The sequence below is a fragment of the Eublepharis macularius genome, chromosome 2 (assembly GCF_028583425.1).
Source record: "Eublepharis macularius isolate TG4126 chromosome 2, MPM_Emac_v1.0, whole genome shotgun sequence".
Taxonomy (NCBI): domain Eukaryota; kingdom Metazoa; phylum Chordata; class Lepidosauria; order Squamata; family Eublepharidae; genus Eublepharis; species Eublepharis macularius.
This window is the reverse complement of record NC_072791.1, coordinates 158,475,245-158,493,029: the sequence shown is the minus strand read 5'-3', so window position 1 is coordinate 158,493,029 and position 17,785 is coordinate 158,475,245.

The window sequence follows — 17,785 nt, the reverse complement described above, 5'->3', positions numbered from 1 at the left end:
TGCCAGCCTCCATAGGGACAAACGGGCGATTTACCCCCTGCCTCGATCTGTCAGAGGGCTCTTCCCGCCGCGTCCCAGACTCAGACTCCCTGCCTGAGAGTCTGGGGGCTAACCTTTGCAGATCAGCCGCCCGGCCAGGCGGCTCGGCCGCTTCCTCTCGGACCTGCCGAGAGGAGCGTCCGACATGGCTGCGAAAACGAAAACGAATCGGATCTGAGGTTATTGTCCTTCAGTCGTGAGTTGTTGGTTATGGCTATGGGTGTGAAAGGGCTCTTCAGGCATAGACAAAAGGACTTTAATTAATGTGCTCCTTGGAGCATTCAGGCAGTTGGGCTGCTCCTACTTGAGAGCATCCAGGGGAATCCCCCACTCTCCACCCTCCACCTCTACTCACCTGGCTGGTGAGGGGGGAAAAGGCACAGGAACAGATCTCCTAGGCACACTCCTGGGGCAGCGTGACAACATCACTCCCAGGAGTGACACCATTTCGCCTTCCCAAGAGTGCTCCCGTGCTGTGAAGCACGTGCATGGTCCCGTGCTTGCGCAATGATGTTGCCAGAAGTTACATTATTGTGCAGGTGTGGGAGTGCTCATGTGCACTTTGTATGTGTTCAAGGAGCAGGCAGAAGGTAAGCATTCCCCCTACCTGCCAGGAGGGTAAGGGGACCTGGCAACCCTAGCAGCAAATGATGGCCTGTCATATATGAGTCTCTTAAATGTGAGCCTACGTGGTAGGTAATGGCAATTTTTAATCACCACAAAAAGTAAGGGAGTGATTGTTCATAAACATGCCCCATTAAACATTTTTTGTTCCTGTGAGTAGAATCAGACACTGTGAAAGATGTTGTTGGTTCCTGATCTCTGGTTTTACCACAGTATGACAAAGGCTCAAGCTTTTCTCTCATTTAGAAAACCCTGGACACAAAGTGAGGCCACTATAAGTTTAAGTGGATTGTGCTTAAATGTATTACCATGAGACCCTAGGAGACATCTCAGTAGGAGGTGATGTGGCAGAAGCAGCAGTTTTTCAAAACATCTAATTATTGTTCTTTATATTGTGTAACTAAATTATGCAACTAAATGTCTATAGAATCTTGGCTCTAGACAATTATTAATATGAGAATATGACACACACACATGGGGTTGGATCTGAAGTTTGGTTTTCACTAATGGGACTTTTATGACTTCCCCTTCCCCCTGCAGCCCACTGAGCTTCCTGAAATGGGTCCCTGTTCTCCAGGAGCAATGTTTTGGGGAGATTGGTGGACTCCAGTGGTTGGGAAGGAGGGAAGCAGCAATGTTCCATTGACAGAGGTACCTTCCATTATCAACAAAACCAATCTTATCTGGATCTAACGCATGGCCTTGGTAAGAACAGAAAATTGTTATAGTTATTTTATGAGGTTTTCATGATAACATCATGTTGATATAAAAATGCAGCACCAATGTTCAGTGCTGTTGCAAAAACAGCTATTCCAATTGCTGTGGCATAGTGGTAGAATGGAACTGAGAGATTCAACTGTCTCCGTCTGTTGTTGTCCACTGCCATATGTTAATGTTTGAAATGTTTTAATATTCAGCATCTTGGGGGCTCTGAGTTGGTTGGAATGGTGGCGTAGAAATGATTGAATAAATACATAAATAAATACATAACGAAATGGAAGATCCAAAATATCCATTAGACTGAGTAACCCATTCGGCTATGAATATCTGTACTGTAAAGATCGGAAGGAAAGGGAAATGATAATTGTCCTTGGGTTTCCACAAACCTCAGTCTGATCCTTGTAAAATACAACAGATCTCTTGATGAAGGGAGCTTTGACTTTCAAAAGCTCTGAAAATCTTGTTGCTCTTTAAAGTAATATTGGACTCGAATCTTGCTGTTCTATTGCAGACTAATACAGCTACCCATGTGAAACAGTTCTTGAGTATTAGTTATACTTGTCTTAAATCCACACAGCAATCTATAGACTATATTAATAAAACAATATTGCAAGACTAACATTTAAAATCTTTGAGAAATGTGCGGTCTCCTTCTTGAGAAATGTTTAGTCTTCCAGAGATTTAAATGACAAGGATGAGCCTTAAAATATATATGGTTCAACAATGCTCCCATTAGTTGCTTATCCAGCAAATATGGTGTATTGTGAGCTTGCAAAAGCTGGACCAAGTAGAGGCAATCTTGCTGATATTTTTTAAAACAATTAAGGGAGGGGAGTGGTGGTGTGCTTTGTCCATAGCTTTACTGATTAATTTATCATGCCTTTGTCTGCATTCGATGTGCAGTGATCTCCAGCTCTTTGTGGATTAATAAACTGACATGATTGCATGGTGCACTCCTTTTACATCCAATCATTATAGCACCTCACCCTTGTGTCATTTTTTCCTTAATATATTCAGGGCTGCTGTTATTTCTTTGGGCAATTTATCAATTGTCAGTTAACAAAGATTGCTGTTCAACTATTTAAATTAAATACCACCATACAATACATTTTCCCAAACACATTAGTCTACACTAAGGCACAGTCTATGTCAGGAGATCATATGCCAGATCACATATAATGCAAGCAAAACTGCAAGGAAAATTTATGTGCTTTTGTTGCCCTACACACAGAACTGAGGATGATGGCAGTCACTTTAATTACTGTTGCACACATTGCGGTTTTCATGTGTCCAAGGAAGTGACATCTTACTACTTTGCAAGAAAGACAGTTGTCCAGCTTTGCCGCACTCAAGTTTAAGAAACTGTTGGTCAGTTCTTGACTTCTGGAATGAGACAGTGAAAGCACAACAGGGGAGTTTTATGAGCTCCCTGCCGTGACCTTCCTGGTTCCTTGGGAGCCGAGAGATCGGACCCCCAAGCCCTTCCCCCGGAGAGGGGAGGCAGACTGGAACAAGGTGGAAGAGCTTAGGGGGGGGGTGCGAACCTCCAGAAGCCCAGATACCAGTTCTGAAGTGAGGACCAAAGAGGGAGCCAACATGGCTACTTAGCTGTGAAACCAGGAGTCCAACAGGCTGAAAGAAACCACAGCAAATCAAGCAGATTCTTAACAAGACAGATAAAAAAATAATTCTAAGAGAGCTTAACTGACCCCACAGCCTTCCATCAAGTAAGTGGACAGATTCATGGTTTTATGGGGGAACTCCAGCTTAATTGTGCATGGCTGCCCAAGCGAGCTGGGAGGGGCAGAGATGGGAGAGGAATTTTAAAGAGACTCTCTCAGCAATTGCTGGAATGCTATAAATCTTTGAATATAATTAACCAAAACAAAGCTTTTTACCACTTTCTGAAATGGCTTCTTGGGAAGAAGAGGTACTTGCTAGTTTGCAAGAAATGTCTAAAATAATGACTGAGTTACTAATTAAAGCAGATGGGATATTTGGAGTGGAAAAGGATAAAAGGATTACAAGAAATCACAATCCAGAAAAAATTTCTGGAGGGACAGACTTAACTGAAAGAAAAATGGAGCCAAATGAGGGGGAAAACAGTCTGCACACTTGGCAAAATGGACAATCTTATCAGGACGTCCCCTTCAAGGCACAAAACTTTAGTAAAGAAAAGGCAGGGCCATGAAACACCTGCACGGAGAGAAGCAGGCATCCCAACACAGAAAGGGGAGAAAAGAATGCAGCGGATCTTAAAACAGAAAAACAAGCAGAGGAGTAACTACTGATCTCCCTCAGAAATGGCTGGAAGACAAGGGAATCTACCTTTGGTGGCCCGGATGGATTAGGGATTGGATGTACTACGTCTCACGAAGAAAGAAGAAGAAAAAAGCAGATCTGCATGGAAAGAATTAAGCATGCCAATACTGAAAGGGGAAAGAGGGATTAAGGACTGGATGTACCACTTTTCATGAAGAGAGAAGAAAAAACAACGATCTTAGGGCACATCAGGATTCATTAATGCAGACTTAACCTCTTACTTAAATAGCTTTTCCCTTCTTTCCTTATTTTCTCTTTTTTATATAACACTAGATAGTCTATGTTAATGGGTCTTTGGAGTTTATTAATTGTACTTAGACTGTACTCCTTCTCAAATATATATATTGTTTTAATAGAATATAAAATTGTTTTCAAACTAAATATTGATTTGGCCTCTACACCCTTACTATTATGAAAATACAAGTGGACAAGTTTGGAAGGCATGACCAGAACAGATACAAGAAAGAGAGGAAATTAATATAAAAATTGCTCTTATCTTTATGTTGATGTATATTACTGTCCTGCTGATATTGTATATATCCACTTCCCACTCCTAAAATGATTATGGATTATGGATTTAAGATCCCTGATTAAAAGGTAAAAGAGGTGAAATGTGATCTATCTGTAATATGCACAAAAGAAAAAAAATATTAGAAATATAAGGTACAGAGTAAGTGGATTAAAAAGTATAGAAATTAATAAAAGGGAATCTTGAAGGTATATGGGGCACTAATTACATATATAATGGCTTTTTATATCTAGATGGATGATTATGTGTCTTGTATATGAATCTCATAAATGCTTATGGCCTGTTGTAATCCCTCCCTATATATTATAAAAATCCAATAATTTTTTTTTAAAAAAGAAAGAAACTGTTGGTCAGTTCTTTACGCGTGTTCAGTGCACATATGTTCAGTTCATGTTTACTGTACATGCGCATACTGTATGAATGTGCAGATGATTAAAACCATGTACAAGTTTATGCACATATTTACGTAGAGATGAATAGAATTGTATCTGCCTCCCCTCACCTACTAACATCCGCATGTTGAGCAGAATGCAGCCAACATCATGTGTTTCTGCACATAACCCTATGCCAATACTGTTAGCAAAGTAGCATATTAGGTACTGCAAAGTGAGTCGGTATGCTGCCTGTGTTGCAGCGTATGAGCGTGAAAACAGGGGGGGGGACTCGCACATGGAGCCTGATTAAGCCTTAGAAAAAGAAATACGAGTCCATTTATTACTGGAACTCCATTGGAGGTAGGAAAGGGTAAAGATAGGATTCTGTCTAGCTATCTAGTCTTGGGTGCCAGTAGATTGCAGGACAGCATGCCCTGCTCCCATGGTAGCAAGATGGAGAAGAAGGACAAAAAAAGGAAGATGTGGTGCGAGAAGGAACGAAGAAAGTCCCTGAGAACACAATCTACATTTCAAATGGATAGTTCCAGGGCAATAGAAAAGAAGGATGGACAGACCCTTTACTTCTCTGTCCCTATGACTCTGTGATTATCCCCTTCTGAGGCTTGAGACAAGGGACAGTGTAACAGTCCTTCACTCCTTACACACGAATGTAATGCATAGATTCTTTCATTTGATTAAAATCCTGTTTATTGCAGCGTTCTCATTTTCTGTAAAAAGACCATCTAAAAACTTGGCTTTGCTCAGCCTCCTAAAAACTGCCAAGAAGGATCTTGCAGAATGCCATTCCATAAAGTGGGGGCCACCACTGAAAAAGCCCATAATCAGGTACCAACTTCCAGGTTGGGCCTGGAGTTCTCCTGGAATTACAGCTCATCTCCAGGCTACAGAGATCAATTCCTCTGGAGAAAATGGTAACCAAAGGGCCCACTCTGTGCTATACCTTAGTAATGGAAATCCCTCCCCAGGCACTGCCCCCAAAGATCCAGAAATTTCCTGAGCCAAAGTTACTACAGCCCAAATCTAAGTTCAGTAGATGCTGTGTCGTTGCCTGCATTGCAGGGGCCACTTAGCTCTGCTTGCTCCTTCTCACTGGTTGCCCTCCAGAGCAGCAGCAACTTCCTTGGTGAAAAAAAGTTCCAGTGCACCTTGTTGCATAAGGTCTACCAGCAGCAGTGAAGCCAGAATCTTCCCTGAAATAGATTTGTGTGGGATCTATACTTGGTGTTGTCTTTGCAGTCACTCAGACAGCTTTCCAAGTAAAATGGAACTTCAGGACCACTAAATTGTAAGAGAAAAAGAAATGTGATTAAGGCTAAATGTACTCCTTCCAGGTAGTGAGACAGAGAGGAGCTTTGCCATAGTGTCCCTTCACTGAGGCAGAACTAGAATCGCCATCCATCTCACCCAATTTTTAAGTCAGTTGCTCCAATAAATTAGGCAGAACAAATAATAAAGGCAGAGAGAGGGAGGGAGGCAGTTCTGAACTCTTCCTCAAGGCTGCTTTTAAGTGCTGATAAGTACAGTTTTACAAGCAGATTCCAGTTTTGTAAAGCACTTTTAAAATGTAACAGAAAATATGGCAGGATGTTGAAGCTCTGAGGTAAATACCATCCATGAATATTACGAGAGAAGCCAGCCTGGCATATAATTTGCCATTATAAATATTTTTAAAATGCCATGAATATCTGCACAGTTCATAGCTAAATAAAATCATTTTGTGAAACCGGAATGTTTTCAGCAACTCCAGGGGGGCAAATCGTATTAATCTGCAGCAGCACATATAAATAGATAAAGAGTCTGGTGGCACCTTAAAAACCAAAAAAAAGTGTTTGTGGAATGGAGCCCACTTCTTCAGATGTAATGAGTGGATACTTACTAGTCAGATTTTATATGTAGAAATTTTTTTTTTTAAAGAACAGGGTTAAAAACAGAGTGACAGACAGAAAAACAGACATTCCTCCTACAAAGCCCCGTTTTTTTTAAAAGCAAAAAACGTTTGGAGTGCCCATGGCTACAGAACACCCCCTTCCCCCTCCCTCCCCTGGGTCTCTGCTCCCAACTGGTGGTGAGTATGTTGCTGCTCCGTGGTTGGAAGGAAGCCCTGCTGATCAAGGAAAGCTGGGCTTCCATTCAGGTTTCCAGGGCGACAGAAGGAGGGCAGACACAGCTCAGGCATTCCCCTGGCTCTGTTGCCCCGGAAATAGATTACTGGTGCCTGTTTGACTGCATCCCCGATCAGATCCCGATGGCCCGAATCAAGCCCCGATGAAGCCCCCCCCCCCCGAATGCTGGATCGGTCGCCGTGGACAGCACAGATCCACTGGGTCCCGATCCGCGCGAATGCCATTATCGCGGGTATTTTTCTATCGTAATGCTGATTGTGCCCACCTCTAGTCATCAACATGTTTGAGCATGTGCAGTTTTGGGGAAACCAGATGCCAATCAATTTGGCAGGCATTTGCAGTTGCTCAGTGTGAACTGAACAGTCCAAGTGATTGGCTTACATCTGATTGCTACCTTCAAACACATTAAGTTCAACCACTGAATGTGTTCACAGTGAAATCTGCAGCATCTTTGTGTACAATGAAACACTGATAAGTGCTTCTCCTCCTCCTTCTGCTTCTTCTTCACAAAGTGCACATGGCATCTCTGCTTTGAAGTAGAGAAGGGGCAGAGGGGAAGGCACCATTTTCCTTCCAGCTTGTTTTCTCCTGAAATCCTCCACCTATCTGCCTTTATCTTGCCAATGTTCTAGATCTGCAACCACATCTTGTTGCTGTATTACCAACCCCTAGCTTTTCTGATGCTGCTTTCATTCCCATGCCACCAGTCAAATGTGTATATTATATCTGGAATGGCAAGAATTGGAGGAATGAGGATGGCAAGGGATAGAAAGCAACAACTGGGAGTTCCCAGTCTTGTTGAGCATGGGGGCACTTCTGGAATTCTGAGAAAGGGTAGTGGGAGCCTTCACACACAGCATTTTAAATGGATACATACATATTCAACAATACAATAAAATATGTCACCATACATGCCCCTTGCTGCTTCCTCATATGCTCCACCCATGTAATACCATGTAAATAATGTCCAAAGACTCATTCACCACCACAACCAGAAAACTAGTACAGGTTGAGAGCAAACCTCAGGGCATCAAAATCAGAAGGCATAGTATTCCATCTATGTTCTGACTTTGCAGTCATTTAAAAAAATTATTTGCAAAGAAAAGTTGGGTCCTCTGGAGGGTCCTCCACCCTAGAGTTCGCATCTGAAGTACAATAATTGAGTCTGCCCACTACACATGCTCCAGGAGGGAAAGTATAGGGGATTAGTCATCTCACCCAAAGCCCTCCAGAACTTAGCTAAGCAAATAGTTCCAGCCCAAGTGAAACAAAATGTCTACTAGCTGAACAATTACACCTAGGAAACAGAAACTGGGATGCCAGAATGTTGCTTGCGATTGCTGCTGTACCATTTTTCCTGATCAGCTCCAGCAAGGAAGTAAGTTTCTATAAATAGCTTCAGGCATGATCTACAATTTATCTTCATTTTTTTCTTCATGGTAATAAGGATAGCAGCCTAGGCTAGGCCCCTCTGGACTTCTGAGCCTCAAAAAAGTGTACCCTCCCCCATTTGGGGCCCTGGGAGTAAGGCATACATGTGAGTATGGTAGAGTTGCTAGGTCACCCTAGACCCCAGGCAGGAGATGTGGGACTCGGCTTCTACCTTTTACTTTTTAATTTTGTGTGCGCATACACAGCATGTGCGCACTCCCAACTTGCATGATGACATTGCGTTGGTTATGGGTTGCCCTGGGATCGCTCCCACAGTCCCCAGGGGGGCAGATTGGGCTGCTAGGGAGTAGAGATGGGCATGAACCTAAATACGAACCAAAACAACCCACGAACCAGCCCGGTTCAGGGTTCGCGAACCAGGGTTTGTGGAAGGTCGTTTCCTTTAAATGGCCCAACCTCCCAGCCCCTACCCTTCCAGCCCCTCACCCCCTCCCAAGTCCCAGCCCCCCACTTTACCTTCCATCTGATGCTGAGGTGGTGGAGGCCTCCTCCACTGCCTTGCAGGCCCGCACAGCAGCAGAGGAGGAGGAAAAGGGCCTTCCCGACCCTCAAATGGCAGCTGTGGTTGCCATTTGAGGGGCAGAATTGATGTTTTTGGCCTTGTCATCTGCCGCGCGGGCCTGCAGGGCAGTGAGGGAGGCCTCCACCACCCCAGCATAGAGGGAAGGTAAGTGGGGGGCTGGGGCTGGGGCTGGGGCTTGGGGGGGGTTAGGGGCTGGGGCTGGGGCTGAGGGGTTGGGGGTTAGGGCTGAGGCTGGGGGCTCAGGTTTGGGCTGTTTAAAGGGCCCTGCCACTTGCAAGTGCCAGGTCCCTTTAAACTATCAGCTGGCAGGCGGCAGGGGGGATTCCCTGCCAGAAAGGGGCATTTAAACCCCATGAACCACAAACTGGTTCGTAACTGGGCCAGTTCCATGCCAGGTCGTGGTTCGTGGTTCATGGAAACCCCACGAACCATGAACCCCATGGTTTGGGTTTTTTCTGGTTCATGCCCATGTCTACTAGGGAGTGTAGCAGTGCTGCCAAGCTCTGCAGAGGCCCAGTTCAGCCCAATTTGGGCCAGAATTGGCATGAATTCAGCAGCTGTAGAGCATGGGAGCATTCCTGTGCCCCAGAGCAGCCCGATTTGGGCCAAATCCAGCCAAATTGGGTCTCATTTGAGCCAAATTTGGCCTGAATTGGGTTGCTGTGATGCACAGGAGCATGCCACGCCACCCAGAGGCATGCCTCAGCCAGTAAGTGGGTGGTTGAAGATGGGAGCAGATTATTCCCTGCCCCCAGCGGGGGACTGGCAACCCTAGAGCATGGTATCAGGCCAGATTCATACACATATTGACTTAAATACAACTTCTTGTTACATTAGAATACAACCAGTGTGTCAGTCACTGTTTTCTAGAACTTACATCTGTACAAGACGTTATACCTGGTTTGCTACTTATTCCTTAGGTGATCTTGGATGAATGACAATGATAGACAAAATTAACTTTAGGGCTAGACTGTAAACTGATGTAAAAGATGTCACAGAAAAATCCATTTTCTTCAGATGTGAAGAGGCAAATAATTTCCAACTGTAAATGTTAAAGAAATTAGCAATTAGAAACTGAATGTCCAAACATGTGGGAGTGTGGGGCATGGAATACCTACATAGTAAATCTGGGGAAGGAGGGGTGGGGAACCAAAGAAATTCTTCCCACTCTGCTTTTTTTCTGCAGAAAAGGCAAGGAGGGACTTCTCCTCTTTCCTCTGGTTCCACTTGCTCTAGGAAGGACCCATAACCTGGCATATGTCAGCATATTATATAGTTATGCCCTGATAGAAGAGTGCTTGATTATACTGCCCTTTACTCTCGTCCCCACCACCACCAACAACAACTGGTGATTATCAATTTCTTGGGAATAAAAGATTGTCTTCACAGTCCAATGTTTTCCTTTTTTACAGACTCTTGTTTTTCCGTGAATAGCAAAGGACAGAAATCTGCAAAAGAAAACCCTTCGGCTGAAGAAACAGCTCATCTTATCCTAATTTTATGTCTTCAGTTTGATTTTTAATCATTTTCTCTTGTATCTGCCTCTGATGTGGATAAAATAGACTGATTCCTGTTCCTTTCATATGCGAGGTTGTTACCTGCTATCTCATTAAGAAGGAAATAGATGCATGCCCTACATTTTTTTCCCGATAAAACTTTCAAAAGATTTTTAGATCACTTTTGTTTTAGTTAGCATCAGTCTTGCCTCCCTGTGACAAACCATCAGGGCTTTTTTTCCCTTCAGTAGAATAAAAAGATCAGTGGAGAATGCTCTGAAATAATTTTCCTTTTGCCAGATACCATAGGGTTTGGAACAAAGAATGCAATATTGTTCAAAGGTAATTAATTTCTTGGGATTTTGATAGCCTGGCACTTCTGAGTTTGAGGACGAAACTAGATGTCACAGTAGCTAATCTGTATGCTTAACCCCAGATCTGCCCCAATCTCATCAAAAACCAGAGAAAGAAGGATCCAATTTTGAGAGCAAAAGTATACACCACTATACTTGCAAAGCTAATGCTTATTGGCTGACTACAGTATTGTTTATGTTTTACTAATCTGCATTGTACAAATGTCTGTTTTATTGTGAAGAATATGCTAATAGAGATATCAATGTTTGTGTTAATCTAGATTTAGATAATATTACAAACGTAGTGCTTTCATATGCTTTGATCTATTCTCTTCCATGTTCTTAATTTTTCTTAGATCTTTTTTAAAAATCAAAAAATGCAGAGCAAATTGTGCACCCAATAAGGAATGCAGAACTTTCCCCTCCACTCTGTACTTACTTCCCAGGTTTTGCTGCCAGTCTATGACGGCAAAAAATGGGGTTGTCTGCCATTTGATAGGCCCCAATACATAACCTACAGGCTGCATTTGGCATGGTTGGTCAACACTAACAAGTTGTATAGGCCTTGTTTAGAACCTTTGTTCACGCTAATGAACCTCCTTTGGTTCTAAGCAGAACAAAGCTGAGCAATAATGGATCTCTCTTTAATAGACTCTGGCTCCCATTGCTACACATTTAAAAAGACCTCAACCACCTCTAGAGTTCGCACTCTGTGGCATCAGACAGTGAAATGTTTAACCTTCTGTTGAAGGCTAATATTTATTGGTCCAGTGAAGCATTTTACATTGCCTGCCAGTAATGAGCTGTCCTGTCATCAATAGTCAATTAACTCCAAAACTGTAAATCTACCGCAATAACCTGGGGATTGCAACTTGCATTTCCCAAGGAAGCGCTTGAGGCAAAAGCCTGAGATTGGAACTAACTAGATGTAGAATAAATGCAAACAATTATCAGGGTGTTTTCTTTCTTTCTTTAAACCCCCGTGTTATCCCAATGGAACACTGCATTAAAGAGTTTAAAGTTTAATTACTCTCTTTGCTTTTGGTACATTGGATAATCAGTCACCTATGAAGTAAAACATTACAAAGCACAGATTGCTGAAGCACACGAAGTGTTTTGTTGAGCTTCAGAACTGCAACATGTAATTATTTCTTTGTTCAGCAATAATTTTAGATGTATAATGCATGCGACAAATATGTAAATGAAGGTGGGAGGAGGCCTACCTCTTTCCAAACTTGAGCTTGTGTAAAGGGGATTCTCAGTATCCAATTCACACATTACGAAGTCTTTGTGTCCTCCATGCACCTCCCCTGGGTTCTGTCTTGAGGGGCAGGAACATGGCGGGGGAGCTGTCACTGTGATGATGTTACCTTTTTTTTACCATAGACTTTCTGGCAATTCCTGGAGAGGCATGACATCCTTTTGGGCTTTTCTTCAGATGTGATGTAACACCATCATGCCAGTGATGATTTTTTAATTTATTTTTCTCCCGCAGGCCAATGCAGAGAAGGGGCCTCCATCTGGCATCCCTAGTACTGTAGACAATCATACTCTGGGAGCTTCATGCTTGGAACTTAATTCCCAGATACATGGAGATTCAATTTGTATTGGAATTATAGTACACAGGGAAGAGGGGCAATGCCTTCCCCTTATATAATGTTTTTGCAGCTTGAAATGGGTCTGAGGAGTTGCTATTCACCCCATTGGGGAAACCTACATGTACTAATTAATTACGTATATGTTTCCTCAGTGGAGCAAGTAGCTCCTCAGGGCCATTTCATGTAAGGAAAATGTCATTTAGAGGGATGGCTTAATTCCCAGGTATACATAGGTCCAATTCAAATTGGTTACTTCAGGTATAAAACGGAACAGATTTGTTTTGAGTTCAGTTTTCACTTCAGTTTCTAAAACTGCATATTCTTCATCTTTGAAGAGGATTCTTCATCCTTTCATTTCTTTTCTATAGTTCTTCAGTGTATTGTTTACATCTTCTCCCCTGAATTTAAAAATTCTGTATCACAAAAAGCTGAAATTCTGACCAAATTTGCATATTTGTTCATTTTGCATCGTCCAAAGAGTTGTGTAATGTATGGAAGCCTCACTTCTGAGGAAAGTCTTGTTATCCTCCCTCATCCTTGTAGGAGTCAAGATTATGCCTATATCTGTATCTCAAATGGGCATCACAAACTGCACATTTCCCACATTCTGAAAGACACTTTTCCATTGTGCAGTTATTTTGTAGATTATAAAAACTGATTAAGTGCCACTTCTCTGCTTTCTTATACTGCCAGCCTGACATCAAAAATAGTGGTTGTTTCACAACTGGGAGACCTTTTTCTATATATGATAGGAAGCTAGGCAAGATATCAGCACATTTATATAGCGTACAAAACTTTCTGCAGCCTATTTCCTGCTGACGAAGGAGGAAGGGAGCTAGCAATAATGTATTAAGCTATCATTACTTAAGCATACCATGTATCCTTGGTCTGTTTCCTTTTGCTTTCTGTCTTGAATCCAATCTTTGTTCTTAATGCCTGAAGCAAGCTGCTTTGTGTTTGATACGATCACCATTTATTTGTCCAGAGGAAAAAGTTTTCACAATCCTCCCACAGTTATATATTGCCTTTTTATTCTTGATCTCGGTTGCTCTGTGAGAGCAATACAGTTTTTATGCATGCAGTTGTTCATAAGAACATAAAGCTTCTAGGGAATATAATCAAGAAGAACTGTTAAACCAATACCCAATGAGGTTGACTCCTCATCATCCAAAGTGGAATTGGGGTGAGCCATGAGACGGTTAATCAAAGATTATGCACTTATATGCATATTAAAGATTCTTCGGTATACAGATGGCATTTACCACCACTTGGAAGAGATTGTGGCTACTGAAGAAAGTGAAAGATGCAAGTTTCATCTTTTAACTTGGATGTATATTTCCACTGTAAATATTAAGTTGCTGCTTTGCCTGATGTCAAGGTTTGTTGCAGGAACTAGTTGCTGACTTTGTATTTCCATTATCTCCTGTTGGATTTAGCATTATGGCTGTTATGTAGTTGTACTGGCACATGGTTTACATACAGAAGTTATTGGGGAAGAACTTCCTGTGACTGGAAAGCCCTTTCTAGTCAAAATAAATAATTACGTAGATTGACCAATAGTGTTATTCTGTACAAGGTAGCTTTATATATCCTTGCAGCATTTCATTGACTGTCTCTGTAATACAATGTGAAACTCTTTCTAATCACCAGATGACTTCCTCCCTTCTTTTCGTTGAATCAAAATTTCACCCTTGATGCTATTGGCAGTTTGTCTCCACAAATATGCTTTCTCTATGTTGAATCCCATGCTATGTGAACAGAAGTCCAGCTTACAGCCTGAAGTTGGAGCATTATTTGTGCCTGGGAAGAGGGAACAGGAAGATTCTAGGAAATTTGGAGTTCATCAATAGCTATCAGCCAGGTGACCTTCAAAACAGTTGGTGACAGGCCTTCCCCCCCCCCCAGAGGTCAGCAGGTGTGGGGAAGGGGGTCATCAAACCCTAGGGCTTCAGGTTTCAGTCTCGTCCATGGCTCATGTTGAAAGGGAAGAGGCAGCAGGTACACTGGACATTCAGGAGCTCTGTCCCAGCTCCTATCCTCCCACCTCATGTTTTCTATTTAATTCTGCCATGGCTCCCCATCTTATGGTATGTCCATGGAGGGAGGGGTTGCTGGGAAGGAATATTACCAAGAACTATGATTGGCTAATAGGCCCTCATAGCAAAGAATATATATTGTGAACGCCTGATTTCACTGTTAATGAAAGCATAACCATCACAATTGGCTACTGGTGGGTAGGCATTGGCTAGGGAACATAGCACTGGTTGAGCAGCATAGGCTCCCTGCAAGACCATAGAAGGGGAGTACCCTTAAAGGGCTTCGGGGGCACAGTGCTTGGTAACCAACCTCAGGGCTGACACATTGACCATACCCCCAGAAGACGGATTAGTAGTGCTGATAGCAGTTGGCCAGTCAACTGTGCTCACTGCCCCCAATCTATGCTGCACCAAGTCCTGAAGAACCTGTAATTGATATAGTTGCGTCCTGATTCTCCTCAGCACTGTATGTATGTGTTTTCCTTTCCATGGCAAGTCCATAGTCCAGGCACAATGAGTTCCCAGGATGGATCTCTCCTCCTTCCTTGTGCAGCAGTAACCCTGGAAAAGCTGCTTCAGATAATCAGGAGATCTACATGAAAGAGTGGGATACTGTATAGAGGTTGCAGCACGAAGAGGTCACTTGCTGCATTTTTGGAATAGCTTGTACAAGAGGGGAGGGATGATTTCTGCCCATTCTCTTGATCTACAACCCCTTGTCCTGCATCTCACTCTGTTCCTGAGGGTCCCTAGACCCTCAGAAGCCATGTTGGATGTTGCAGAGGGCTGCAGAGACAAGGGGGGGAGATAGCTATGTTATGAAGTCATTCCATTCACAGTTCCCTGGATCCAACACTTGATAGATTGATGCTGACATAAACCCTATAACACATCAAAGGATCCTATGTGGTGAGATCTAGCAGCTACTCTGAGATCCATTTCAGAAAACCACTAGAATCTACTAGATTCTAGATTGCTGCCTGCAAGTTTCACTGGAACAGATTCATTTTTAAAATCTGAATCACTGAAACCGAGTGGTTGTACCCATCCTCAAATAAAAATGGTAACATTTTGTTGCTAAGAAAACTTAGGTAGGGCAAAGGATGGGGGAGGAGGACCATCACTGCCCCTGTATTTTATACAACTGAACAATACATGTTCAGTCGTGTACATACTAGAATTTGTTAGGATTTATATATTGACAAACTTTTGCAGACAAGGTAAAAAGAAGCTATGATCTCTTTTCTATAGGAGTTTTTTTTCCAGTTATCCTGACAATGTGCCACCCCAGACAGGCCTACACAGACTCCTGCTAAAGTCTACTCAATGGGGCTTACTCCGAGGAAAGTACTTTTAGAGGCACAACTTTAGTTATTTACAAAGACTGATAAAAAAAATTGTCTTAATTTATAGGTCCATTATATCCCCAAAGTTCAGATCTATGATTTCCTACCATAAACTGGACTGAAAGCACCCCAAGGAATAAAGTCTTGTGGCGATGTGAAAAAAATCAGCAAACAGAGAAAGGGAGAAAATGAATTACCTTCCAGCAACAGAATTAAATGTATCCGCTACCTCCTCCTTTGGGCTTCATATGCAGGAGGTTCATACACAGCCTTCCTCCCTTTGCACGTGGCCCTACACAATGAAGAAATACAACTGTTCTGCTGCTGCCCAGTATTTTCTCATACTACTTTTTTGTAATAAGGTAGATTTATTTAATGTTGTGAAATCTAGTGGATCAACACATTTTAAACTTGGCTCTTCACTGTAACTTCTAGACCAATTTTTACTTCTCATTGTAACAATTATTTTGAATGATGTATTGACCATTGTGATGCAGTAAGTAAATTCAGAAGCATAATGCTTAAATATATTCCCTTGATCTGCCTGCCTGCTTATCTTTTACATTTTAACATCACCCCTTCATCTCGCTCTTTTTCCTTCTCTATGTACAACTTGAAATATTGAAGTGATTTAAGGCATTATTTTTTTTCAAGATACAACAGGGCAAGTTTTGTGTTGCAGTTTGGGAGAACATTGTGAGGAGTTAACAAGCAGCTGAGAATTGAAATTCTATATGTAACATAAATCCTAATAAAGTGTAATAAATTTGAGCAAACTGCATTATAATTGAAATGAGTAAGAGTTGGTAGTAGTTAAACAATTTAATTTTGAACTAACTGCTAATGATTTTCTCAATGAAGATATCAGAAATTAATTTCAAATATTTAGTAGACCATTGGTACCTGTCAGGGCCTTGAATGTCAAACAAGAATAAATACTAGTAACACTTTTACAAATTGAAATCATTAAAATTTAGCTACGCGCTTTAGCAGTCTTTATTGTGTTTCAATTCTCAGCAGTTTTTGGAAGTTCGTCATCATAATTTCAAGTGTATGGCTATTGGAAGGAGGCTGAAAGAAAGCAATTATCCGAGACAACCCAGTGAGTTATTGTCTTGTGGGGGGATTTGAACCCAGAAGGTCCAGTTACATCATTCTGTAGCATACTGTCACTCACAACTACTTGCTGTGCTTGCATAAAAGGCATATAGCGTAGTCTATACCATTCAGAAAGTACATAAAGGATTGCATGACTTAATGTTCCCCACTTCATTAAAAAAATCCTCCTTTGGAGAGCTGCCATTCCAGTAAAAAATTATTGTAGCTCTCTCCTGATCCATGTAGAAGACCAGCTGGGATCAGGAGCTGGGATCAGGAGCGGAGCAGGTGGCAATGTCCACCCCCCACCTTCACCCAGTTGGGATCAGGAGTGCAGCAGGTGGCAATGCCAGCCCCACTTCACCCAGCTGGGATCAGAAGAGGAGCAAGTGGCATTGCCTGCCAGCCACTTTCACCCAACTGAGATCAGGCATGGAGCAGGTGGCAGTGCTCGCCAACCCTTTACACAGCTGGGATCAGGTGCAGACAGAGACCAATACCTGCTCTCTGCCTTCACCCAGCTGGGATAAGGAGTGGAGCAATGCTTGCCTTCCACTTTCACTCAGCTGGAATCAGGAGTGGAGCAGGGAGTAATGCTCAACCCCTGTCTTCACCCAGCTGGGATCAGGAGAGGAGCAGATGGCAATGCCCGCCTCCCATCTTCACCCAGCTGGGATCAGGAGTGGAGTAGGTGGCAATTCCCACCCCCCTTTCACCTGGCCGGTATCAGGAGTGGAGCAGATGGCAATGTCTGGCCCCCTTTCACCCAGCCGGTATCAGGAGTGGAGAAGGTGGCAGTGTCTGCCCCCCGCCTTCACCCAGCCCAGGATCAGCCACAGAGAAGGAGGCAATGCTGCTCTTCCCTTTCTAAAGCCTGTTGTATTTTTTTCACATAATGGGCTTTGTTACTAGTACAGACCATAATGCAAGATCAAGTCAAAGAGTGAATGGCCATGTGTGGGCACAGATTAATCCCAACAGTGATAGAATGACAAAGCATAGACCTCTGAAGAGGGACCAATACTATTTGTTGTAGGAAACTTGCTCACAGCATAAGGTGCTGCCATCGTAACCCCTTCACTCTCAGCTTTTTCTTTCTGCCCACACCCCAGATATGATTTGGCTGCCCAA